Source organism: Notolabrus celidotus, chromosome 21, assembly GCF_009762535.1.
Source record: "Notolabrus celidotus isolate fNotCel1 chromosome 21, fNotCel1.pri, whole genome shotgun sequence".
Lineage (NCBI taxonomy): Eukaryota > Metazoa > Chordata > Actinopteri > Labriformes > Labridae > Notolabrus > Notolabrus celidotus.
In genome coordinates, this window is record NC_048292.1 from 26,628,349 (window position 1) to 26,641,297 (window position 12,949).

At 38.1% G+C, this 12,949-nt stretch overlaps 1 protein-coding gene across 1 annotated transcript in view; it reads right to left on the reverse strand.

Annotated features, from left to right (window-relative positions):
- Window positions 1-8,850, reverse strand: part of LOC117805395 (monocarboxylate transporter 2-like) — a 55,288-nt gene extending 46,438 nt beyond the window's left edge. The window contains exon 1 of the mRNA XM_034674113.1: window positions 8,465-8,850. The gene's annotated coding sequence lies outside the window, so the exon portion shown is untranslated. The remainder of the gene's footprint in view (window positions 1-8,464) is intronic.
- Window positions 8,851-12,949: the final 4,099 nt, after the last annotated feature.

Below are 12,949 nucleotides of genomic sequence, written 5' to 3' on the forward strand. Positions count from 1 at the left end.
CACATTTCTGCCCATATTAAGCAATTAAAAGAGAAAAAGACCTGAATGAAGGATTTTTCCCTCCCATTCGTCTCACTGCGAAAATCTTTCTTTTGATTTTTTATTTGCAAAGTGAAGGTTCTTTTCCTACTTTCACTGATAGTTAAAGGTCAAGTCATGAACACATAATAATGGTCTCTTAATGTGGGCTTTTGTGACGCCCTGGTGAACTGTAAATGTAATGAAGGACGGCAGAAGGAACGCTGACAGAGTTAGAGGGCAAAGAGACAGCAACAGGACTCAATCGCTCCAGTGAAATGTATTTTAGATAGATAGAAGCTTTAAGTCCTGTCAGACTCTACAAAAGGAAACTTGACCTCTACAGTCAGCGGCTGCCAGCATGAACCTGACTACCCTCTCCCCCCTACCCCCCTCCACCACTACCACCCATGTCCCATGAGACTTAAAGTTATGGCAACGCAAGATTAGCTCTAAGGTAACCTTCCAGTAAAACTATTCACTTTGTTTTAGAAGTAGTTCATCATTAACCCAATAGGCAACTCTCACAACATGGCCCAGAGGACACAATACATTCCTGTTATCAACATGACATCTAATCCCACTACATCAAACACACACCTTGGTCTGGAGCAACAACACATGAGAAAAATACCACAGAAACAATACGCTTGTGATACGCTCTCAGCTCAATTGTCAGCCCATGAACTTTGAAGCCAACTTCTGAAAATTCCTGGGGACAATCCTTGATGAAAACTTTCAAGTGGTCTAAAAAAAAGTTCCATTACAAACTTTTGAACACTGAAAGTAGATTAGAAACTTTGGATGACGCGACCTGCAAAGCTGTAGATTCCATGTGGACGATACAATACAAGAAGATAGAGCATGAGTCTATGATATGAAACTATACCAAAAGAGATGGTACTAACTAAAAGAAGCAATGTGATACTTTACATAATTAAAAGATATAGAACCATTACGATAAGATCTAGAACAAACTGAGGGATGAATGATAGAGGATAGATAGCATAGCATAGAGGTTTCAGTGTAGAAACAGCAGCATGATGAACATTTTTTTTCTATGTATATTCTTGTTGAAATTCTTGTACTGTACACCTTTTTGTTTGCTGCTGTAACTCCATGAATTTCCCCATTGTGGGACGAATAAAGGAGTATCTTATCTTATCTCTTATCTTATGTCTATAAACTACATTACCATAATAAGAACTGATAAGGAAACTGCTTCAATAATTTGCATCCTACAGATATGAAAATTGGATTATAAGTAGAGCTGGGCGATATTGAAAAAAGTGTTATCACGATAACAATTTTCATGTCAGTCGATATCACTAATTATCACAGTAAATATCAAGTCATTATTTCATTTAAATTTAAAGGTAGATTTTTGCTCCTGAGTGAAAGTTAAAGATGATTTGTGTGCTTGTGTTTGGATTTAGTTCTCTGTTAAACTTCTTGAATCCCTCATTTTTACAGTGGGTGTAAACCATAGACTGTATAAAATATGGACGTAGTATCCGTGACGTCACCCATCTGTTTCTGAAGCGCTGTTTTGAGGCCAATCGTCGGCGGGAGCCATATTGCTGCTGTTGAGCGATTGTGATGTAAAGAGGCGGAGTTTGAGCCTCCTAGCCAACAGCTACAGTGTTCCCGCCTGTCAATCAAGTCAGCTGTGCCTCTCATTGGAAGATATGTAATCTCAATATCTTTGAAATTGCTGCATTAGAAATAAATTCACCCCCCATACATTGTGTGCTGATCGAAGAATGAGCTATCCAGACTACAGTCGTCTTTTGAACCAGGCTGTAAACATTTTTATTTCTGCTGTAAAGATCGGCTTTTTGGAATTAGTGTGTATGTGGTTTCTGGTACTTCCAGAGCCAGCCTCAAGCAGATCTTCGATGAACTGCAGTTTTTAGCACTTCGGCATTGGACTCATATTTTTAGACCGGAGGTTGCCGCGTGGTATAAATACAGATTTATTCATTATTTATTAATTATTATTATTATTCTATTATCATTTTAATTATTTTTTTCATTATTATCTAAACCATTGTTTTAACATGTATTTATTTATCTTATTTATTTATTGTGTTCATCTGATCTCGTTAACTCTACCTTATTTTTAACATTTATTTCCACTCTTACTTATTTTATTAATTTTACTGTGTTGATTTTCTTTTCTTTTTTAAGTAGTTCTTTTTTTTTTTTTAAATCATGCCTTCTATAATTTTACCATTGCTGTTGTTTTCTTACTGTCTGTTACTCTGTGAAGCCCTTTGGGCTACATGTTTTAAAGGTGACATCATGCAAAATTTACTTTTTAATGGTTCTCTACCTGAAACATGTTTCCCTGGCATGTCTACAAACCCCCCCGAGAATGAAAAAAATCCATTCTGCCCCTGTTCTGATTTCTACACCTTCCTGTAAATGTGTGTGAAACCAGCCGTTTCAGACTTCCGTGTTTTTGTTACGTAACAACAATATCCGGTATGTCACGGAGTCAGAGCTCAGAGCTTGTTCAGCCCATAGACTGTAAAAAATAATACTGAATCCCTCCTCCGTTTTTCATTACCTGCACAAATGTGTGCTAACAAGGAGCTTAGGAGGGAGGCATGCTAGTTGTAGGCTGTCTTAAACACAAAGGTCGGTTTTACTCCCCACGTCTGCAGATTTGAAGATCTAGTGGATGATTTTTATTTGTCATGGATAAGTGCTAGCGCTAATTAGCATAGCCACATAGCTACATGTTCATAGCTGTAGCTGTAGCTGTGTACCAAGACACACATCAACATACTGACAAATAAAACAACAAGAAACAAAGAATCAGTGACCAATCCTTCATAAAAGGTCCTGCTGCCTTTCTGGCAGAGATCGGTTTTACTCCCCACGTCTGCAGATTTGAAGATCTAGTGGATGATGTTTATTTATCATGGATAAGTGCTAGCGCTAGTTAGCATAGCCACATAGCTACATGTTCGTAGCTGTGTACCAAGACACACGTCTACATACTGATAAATAAAACAACAAGAAACACTAAATCTGTGACCAATCCTTCAGAAAGGTCCTGCTACAGGCGCCTCTCCATCAGGATCAGATTCTGGATCAGATTCAGAGGGTTGAAGTAACGCGATCTGTGAGCAGCCGTGTATATTCAGCCAACATGTAAACATTAGATCAACGTGCTGGAGAGCCGAGGCACATCCACTTCCGGAGGGGGCGTGGTCAGAGGGAAAACAGAGTGTTCTGAGGAGGACTGAAGAAGAGGACTTTTCAGGCAGACCAAAATCTGATTTCAAAGTGTTTTTTTGAGCATAAACTTTAAAGACATGTTTTGGGGACCTCTTAGACCAATATATGTTGATGAAAAAAGCGTGATATGTCCCCTTTAATGTATGAAAGGTGCTATATAAATAAAGTTGAGTTGAGTTGAATTTAAACATATCAAATGTTTATAGAACATTTGTTGAGAAAAATTATATCACAATGATTTTCGTCATCAAATTATCGCCCAGCCCTAATTCTAAGCACATATAGCTGCTCAATGTTAGTATTAGTTTACAATAGTTTAGATTAGTTAAATTCAGTTTAGTTTATTTTATTCATTGTGTCATGCACTGGAAATGTGTCCAGCCCATATGGACTTATGACACAAGACAAACACTACAAAACTAAACAAGAGAGGAGCAGCAACATAGGAAAGAGAAAAGAAAAGAACAATTACATTACTACACATGTTCAGCAATTACCAAAAGTAAGTAAAAAGGAAGTGTTTATAGAATCAGTGTAGTATAGAAACTATAAAAACACAGTCATTTACATTGAACATGTTACAGAAAAGCACATTCTAATGACAACCACAAACACAGAGTGCATGTTACACACGCTTCCCACACACGTGTATAGTTTCTTCTTTTTTTGTGATGCAATAACAGAACTAGCAAATTCCCACACCCCTTTATGACAACCTGACCTCGAGACATGTCATTATCTCAAAGGAAAACTACAGCACGAAAGAATCATGAATCATCAGCTGCACACAACGTCACTTATTTGAACCTGACAGCATGATGGGAAGCTGTCCTCTCTCCCTTATTTCCATGCCGGCTGCCAACACCCACATTCAGCATCCAATCCAGAGCTCCCTCTGCTCCCCTCCTCTAAATGCTTTGTGAAGGTCAGAGGCACTTAAATCTTTGTTCCAGCTTTTCACTTTAGAATACGCAGATGCTACAGAAGCTTTGAAGTCCCAAGAAGTCACATACCTGAAGCTGCAGCTGGGTTATAAAATCAAGTGGAGTGCAAAATGAGTGACGCTGAAGTTTGAATAAAGGTGAAGGACTGATGTAGCTTTTTGATTGACAGGTGATCGAAGAGATAAATTGCTCTACCAGAGTCCTGTCAATCACCAATGAGCCACTAGTTGATGCCTTTGAAGTGAATTTTACCCACAATGTCTTTTTTGAAACACAAACTTTTACTAAGAAATATCCCAAAATTAAGTTGTATTGACAGGTATGATGTCTCATTAAACAGTTGAAAAATCAGTGCTGCTGACAGCTATTGTTGGTGGTGAAAACTTAATTATGATGACAGTTCTCCTAATTGCTTCAAGTTTGTGTACTAAAGTGTCTTGTTAGTCATTGGGAGTCACATGAAGCACTCTTCTTTTCCATCTTCATCTTCATTTTAAAATCAAACATAAATGGAAAAATTAAAGGTATTATCAACATTGTGCATAAAGTCAGATTTGGAGGGAAATCTGTTAAATACATTTTTACACTACAGGAGGAGTAGGGGTGGGAATTGATAAGATTTTATCAATGTCAATGTCATTGTCGATTCTGCTTATCACTCCAATTCCTTATCAATTCTCCTAATGATTCCTGAGCATTTTTAGAGGGGAAAAAAGTAGTTCTACATAGTCTTCCACACCAAAAATAACCATTTAATTTTTTCCAAAATGATGTCTGCACAAGACTGAACATGAACATATTCAACTTGAACATACTGAACAATAGGTTGACCTCATTCTCGGCCGCGTGGGTCGGACGTGGCCCCTCAAGCTTGGATGAAAAGACTTTGAATTTGGAGAGGAAAATGCTTTTCCTCCGGGGGTCATGGCGGAGGTATTTTACCCGCACTCGGTGCCTCATTCTCGGCCGCGTGGGTCGGACGTGGCCCCTCGAGCTTGGATGAAAAGACTTTGAATTTGGAGAGGGAAAACGTTTTTCCTCCAGGGTTCATCGCGGAGGTATTTTACCCGCACTCGGTGCCTCATTTTCGGCCGTGTGAGTACGGATGTGGCCCCTGGAGCCTTGAGGGAAATGTTTTGAATTTCCTCATGATTAAAGGAGTTCTGCGTCGCAGAGTGTGTGACGTAATGCAGCGTACCGCGACGTGACGTGACATCATGCTGGGAAATGAATCGGTAAGAAGAATCGATAACATTTGAGGTGTACAATTCCGATGCAATTGATCAATTGGAACCGGTTCTGAGTCGGATCCGGTTTCGATTACCATCCCTAAGGAGGAGGGAGCTGTTCCTCCCAGGGTATCATCCTAACATTAAAGTTAGGATGATTTTGGTGTTCTTTTGTTGCAAAACACATTAATCATGTTATAATTATAAACAAAGTATAAAAGTGACTTTGACCATATAGGTATTTTTTATAATTTACAAGCAGTTATTTAGTTTTAATAGTGTAATGTATTCTTAGGTAGGACCACAATGCCCTGTTTTGTATCAGCTGATGTTGGCTCACCGCAGGTTTGTGTCCAAAACAAACTCCCCTCAGGGAACACGGAACAAGGTCCTGATCTTGAAACCTGAGCCCTACCTTAAGAAAATGTCCTGCCCACATGACCAGACCTTCCACTGCTTTTGAGGGAAACAAACAGTGTGGACAATTACAACCAAAGCATGTTTAGCTTACCTACAGACTGAATCTACATGCAGGACAACACTAAAAAGCAAGAGAAAGCAACAAAAGGGGGCGAGGTGTGAGACATCTCACCTTCTGACCAATGGACAGGGATTAAATGAACTGTAGAACACCTAGAGCTATCTTAACTTTAGCTAGGAAGTGGGAAAAATAAAGTTCCAGTAATGGATCATTCATCAAACTAGTGCAACAATGAACACACTCTTTCTTCTATAGCAGGGGTTCCCAAAATTTTTAGTTCACAACTCTGAAAATAACAGTACCAGGGACTGGAAGCTCCAGGTGCTAGAAGTAGCATAATTACCTCAGCGATCATGTGGTGACAAATAAAAGAAGATCAACATTTTCTATTTGCATGGTTTCATCTCAAAGTTAGCTATATTTCTGTATTATTACAATAATGGAAAAATATGCTATTTTAAATCATTCTAAATTCGTACTGTTTTTTTGGAAGGTATCTCGCGACCCCATTATAAGTGTCTCACGGCCCCCAGAGAGGTCCCGACCCCCACTTTGGGAACCACTGTTCTATAGTACAGAGGCCCATAACAGGATCTAATCATATCGTTCAAGTTATCCTCTACAACAAGAAAACTGAAATGACAGCCCTGTTTTAAAACAACAACACTTAAAGTAAGCTGAAACACTTTTTAAAGTGCATTTGATGAGAGGATTGGTACCACTCCCATGTTGGTACAGTAAATATGAGCTGCCACCAGCAGCCGCTAAGCTAACAAGAGACTGCACCTAGCAAAGAAACAGTCTTATACACCCCCTTAAAGCCATTAACTACCTTAACTATTCTTACATTTTAGTTATTGGACACATAAAACCACAGAAACATAATATGTAAAGTGGCGGGCTCTTGAACAGGTGGATTTTTTTTGGCTTTGGTTTGTGCTAGGCCAAGTGTTTCTTCCTATTACGGCTATTTAATGCAGAGATAACAGGAACAACCAGTAGCTTATTTGCAGCTGGCTGTAGCTGGGTATTTAGTGCATGTATTTGTTAAGTTTTTCCCATGATGGCAAAGCGTCAAAGTGAAACATTAGGGCTAGTTTCTGTGACTAAAGTAGAAAAAACTGTTAACTTACAACAAGTCAAGTTTTTCCTTGTTCCTATATCAAGTTATTCATATAATGGAACTACCACCTGTTAAGGGTAATTTATCTCAGATGTCTTAATTCAAGGGAGGAAGTCCACTTGACCTCTAATAAAAATTCCTTGCCAATTTTATAACAAGACTACTATTTCTAAAAAAGAAGTTTGTATTTTTCCATCCAAAACAAAGGAAGAAAGTTGAATACTGAATGAAATAAACCATTACCCACTTCCACCTCACTTGGTCTAGTTCTACAGTTGGATGGAAGCAAGTGTAAGCTCATGCTAGCCAACAAGTTATATAACAAGGTCGACATGACATGACAGTATTTTATTAATGTCTCTTTGAGTCTTGTATTACATCATTCAGGCTATTCTTACCCTGTTAATGTAACGGTTAGCCAAAGTGGCTGCTGTTCAGGAACATTTTCAAGAGCTAGCTTAAATTGTGCAACAGCAACAAGTACCAAGACAGACAACACAAGCTAATTGTTTATTTCTATATTAAGGACATTGGACTAGTTTTCTCTTATTTTTCACTTCTTAATGTAACAGGAGTAATGTCCAGTATAGCTCAGCCATAACACTAACCACCTGTGCAACTTGTGTTTATTTATTTTACCTTTTTTTACCAGGTAAAAACAATGTTTGAGGACCAGTTCTCATTTACAAACATGAGACTAGAAAACTACTCTGGTAAAAGGCCTGTTTGATACTGAACTGTTCAGGAGAAGCACAATGCTGCACTTTCCAGAGGAAACTAGCACAATGAAACATGGCATGTTATTTTTACAGCTCATCAGCTGACCTCAAGTGAAACATCCTCATCTGGTGCCATACACAAACCTCTTCATATTCTGAGTCAAAATAGACTCAGTGTGATGTGTCATTCTGAAAAATGGATAACTGTGAGTTGGGTCTCCATCAGGAGAAACTAGGGCTGACACAGTGATGGAACAGCAGAGTGATTCCTCAGCACTGCAGGCTTATCATATGATGCTGCTGATGTAAGGACAGGGACCGGATGAAGCCAGTTTAAAAGCCCAGGGCCTACATGTACTGCATCGTGCGCTAAGAGGCACATGACTCTGGTTTTAATTAAGATTTTTTTTTTTTCCTATACCATTTCCTTGTATGAATTGACCGCATGGCTTGGATTCCCACTCTGCAAAGGCTCTTGAATGCATCACGCAAATATATTCAAACATCCATCCTCAGCCTCAATTCCCCCTCACTAAGCCTCCTTCCTGGTATATTTCTCATTCAGCGCAGCACATGCTCATCTCTGCATACCGTGGCGTCCTGAAAACGAGCAGAAGCCCGGTTAATCCTCCTGATCACCGGCAGCAGCAGCTCGTTTTTCAGCGCAGTCAGCTGTAAACACGCATTAAATGTTACTTTACCTTCGGATGGAACGGAGGCGTGCGTCCTGTGCGGGATGGCCGGCGGCGCGGTGACCTTGGAGCAGGAACAAGATGCGTGTGTGTCTGTGTTGTGAACAGCTCAGTGTTTGAATTTTTCAGACTGAGCCGCTGCCTGACGTGGAGCTGCAGAGGGCGGTGCTGCCTCCGTGGCTATTTTAAAACCCGAGCAGCTCCAAAGGATTGACTCAGCCGTTCAGTACACGTAAAGCCTGGTTTACGCGTTACATCCACAGCTCTCTCTCAGCCCTCCTCCAGGACACTGGAGTACTTCTATGAGCTCGAATGAAGGGCCGTGCAGGAGATAAGCACACAGGCAGACGCGGTTATCTGATAGGTTGATAGGGAGTGCTGTTAGAGCAGGAAGTAACACAAGGGCTGCTTCATATGATTGTTTTCAAAGAACCAAAAGTCTGGTCCCAGAATTGAAGATACAGTTTAAAGAAGAGGTTCACAGACCAATGTTTTGCAAAGCCTCAATCATAAGCCAAGGCAATAAAATGCTGCATCAGTTGAAACTCTGAAAGAGATGTCTGTTGACCCACAGTGAAAGTGCAGTCTCGTAGAACTGTCTCTGTAAGTGTGACAGATAACAACTGTTGAAATGTCAACAAATGAGCTGGATCACACCTTAAAGCACCACAACTTAAAATAAAATATTAATACAAAGAAAATAATTGCTTAAATAATAATATTATCATCCCTAGAATAAAAGTTCAAGGGCAGTTAGAATTTAAAATCTGAGATCATTTAAATCCTCTGTTAAACTGAGCTGTCATGGAGTCTGAAGATTCAGTTTTACATCACAACCTGTTAAAAGGTGTTTTTAAAAGTAAACTTAAGACTTACCTTTTTAATCTAGTTTTTAATTTGGAATAATTTATTTTTAGCCCTGGATTGCATTATTATTTGTATTGAAAAGAGGTTCACAGAACAATGTTTTGCAAAGCCTCAAGCATAAGCCAAAACAATAAAATGCTGCATCAGTTGAAACTCTAAAAGAAATATGTCTGTCGACCCACTGTGAAAGTGCAGCCTCGTAGGACTGTCTCTGTAGGTGTGACAGATAACAGCTGTTGAAATGTCAACACATGAGCTGGATCACACCTTAAAGCACAACAACTTTGAGTTGAGTTGAGTTGAGTTGAGACACAAATGGGGGGTTGTGAGATGTCCTCCATTAATACAATGAAAATAATTTCATACATAATAATATTATCATCACTAGAACAGTGATTTTCAACCACTGTGCCGTGGCACACTAGTGTGCCGTGACAGATCGTCAGGTGTGCCGTGGGACATTATCAAATTTCACTTAGTTATTCCAAAAAAGTATTATTCATATCCTGCAAATAATTTGCCATGTAGTGCGTCTGTGCCTGCAGTGTAGTGACTGGCGGAGTAATTCAGTCCTCGTCCATGTACTGACCTGCGCTTCCCACCCACTGGGTGGCAATGAAGCACACTTATGACCTTGTTAATTTAAGACAATAGAATTAATGATGCGTGTGAGGTGTATGTGACAAGACGTAGACGTACAAAAGCAATGGATAAATATTCAAAAAGGAAAAATGAAGTTGTTGTTATGATTATTATTTGTATATTTGTGTATGTAATTTTATTGTTTTGTTTTTTTAGTTCTAGGTGGCCCTTGCCGTTCAGGGTGCCCCTGCTTGTTTGTGCTTGTTTACTGTGAAAATAACAATAAACTATGAATCATAAAAATGAAAACTCCAAACAGGGCCCTGGACAAAATTCTAACCCAGATGAAGAGCGTAATAGGGGTGGTTGAGAAAAAACTACAACGGTGACTGCGAGAGCTCTCAAAGCTAGCTACTTAGTAGCTGAACTCTTAGCCAAATTAAGAAAGCCACACACTGTGGCAGGGACAATAATACTACCTGCAAAAGCTATTGTAAATAAGATGCTTTGCCCTGACACAGTGAAAGAAGTAGCCGAAGTCCCTCTCTCAGATAAATACATTCATATATTGAAAGACTAAATGTGTCATTTTGTAAAACTTTTGGTTGGTGGTGTGACTCAGGATTTTTTTTATGTATGAAATGTGCCTTGGCTCAAAAAAGGTTGAAAAACACTGCACTAGAATAAAAGTTCAAGGGCAGTTGGAATCTAAAATCTGAGATCATTTAAATCCTCTGTTAATCTAAGCTGTCATGGAGTCTGAAGATTCAGTTTTACATCACAACCTGCTAAAAGTTGTTTTTAAAAGTAAACTTAAGACTTATCTTTTTAATCTAGTTTTTAATTTGGAGTAATTTATTTTTAACCCTGGATTGCATTATTATTTGTATTATTTTAATTATTATTTTAATCATTATTATTTGAATCATTGCTTTAACATTTATTTATCTCATTTATTTAGTTATTTATTTATTTCTTGTATTCATTTGATCTTGTTAACGCTACCTTATTTTTAACTTTTCTTCCCGCTCTTACTTATTTTATTAATTTTACTGTGTTGATTTTATTTTATTTTGAAGTATTTTATTTATAGTCATGCCTTTTATAATTTTACCATTGCTGTTGTTTTCTGTCTATCTTTTATTCTGTGAAGCACTTTGGGCTGCATGTTTTTATCAATCAATCAATCAATCAATCTTTATTTGTATAGCGCCAAATCACAACAAACATTATCTCAAGACGCTTTTACAAACATAGGAGGTCTAGACCACTCTATGTCAAATTATGAACACAGACCCAACTTCAAGACAGGGTAAGACTCAGTCTGACCCCACCTTAATCCATCATGAGCATTGCACATCGCAGTATTTAGCTAGTTACAGTGGTGAGGAAAAACTTCCTTTTAACAGGCAGAAACCTCCAGCAGAACCAGACTCATGCTAGACAGCCATCATGCCTCGATTGAGTTGGGTCTGGAAAGACACATAGAGGGGAGTAAGAGAGAGAAGTGATAGTGATGAGACGAGTAGTAGAAGCTGTTGTCGCTGGAGTCCAGCACGTCCGTATCAGCTGGAGTCCAGAACGTCCGCAGCAGGAGGACGTCTACGGCAGCTCAGAGGAATCTACGAGACAATGGAGCTCCAGAAAGGTCTATGGTTAGTAACTTTAATGGGATTTTATGTATGAAAGGTGCAATATAAATAAAGTTAAGTTGAGTTGAGTTGAGTTGAGACACAAATGGGGGGTTGTGAGATGTCCTCCAGAATGTTTTTTTAAGTTATCAAAAATGAGTTCTTCTTCTTATTATTTATTTTGTTTATTTACCTTCCTTTTCTTATGTTTATCTTCCTTTACATTTTTGATAACTTGTGGTGAACAAAGAAATACTGAAAAAAAATGCAATACAAAAAATTGAATGACAAAAGTTATCTTAAAATAGTACATTTTACCCATTATAGTAAAAAATATTGACAAAAATAGAAGCTAAACTTGAAATAAAACCTTGAAAATAGTAAATGTAATGAGTTTCCTGCCTTTCTTTGTTTCCAGATGACTCCTAAGTTTAGGGTTAGTGAACAGTTCATTATATAAAGCATCAGTAGCAGCAGGTTCATTCATAACAGCACAGGAAACACAGACACATGCTCATATAGGTAGGGTCATTTTCTGCAGACCAGCTAAATGAAGCCACATTAAATCACTTTGAGGGACAGTGGGGGTCACAAGTCTTTGGCACCAGAATTTTGGGGGTCACGGGCTGAACAGTTTGGGAACCCCTGGTTTAAAGAAGAGGTTCACAGACCAATGTTTTGCAAAGCCTCAAGCATAAGCCAAAACAATAAAAAGCTGCATCAGTTTAAACTCTAACAGAGATGTCAGTTGACCCACTGTGAAAGTGCAGCCTCGTAGGACTGTCTCTGTAAGTGTGACAGATGACAGCTGTTGAAATGTCAACAAATGAGCAGCGGACATCAATTTGTTCAGCTCTCAAAATGACAATACATGATGATGTGTAGAGATTTCTTCGAATCACCCCTTAAAGCACCACAAATAAATTCAAAAATAATATTATCATCACTAGAATGAAAGTCCATTGAATATACTTTTTTTTCTCCTTATCTTATAACTAACTATTATTTCTCTTATTTTGATTATCATTGTTATATTCATTGCTTTATTCAACTACGTACCTGCTTACTCATTAGAAGTACATATATACAATTATTTTATTTAACATTATTATCTTTTATATTGATTTATTTGTGTGTGTGTATGCATGTATGTATGTACAGTATATATATAGTTATTATTTCATTTTATGAATGTATATATTATTATTATTTTTTGTATGTGTATATATATGCTTTCATATGACTATGTTTAAAACATGAAAATATGTTTGAAATACTGGACCTGTATTGTAAAGCTTGCATTTTGCCAATAAAAAACAAATCTTGAAAAAAAGAAGAATAAAAGTCCAAGTGCAGTTAGAATTTAAAATCTGAGATAATTAAAATCCTCTGTTAAACTGGGCTGTTAACAAGG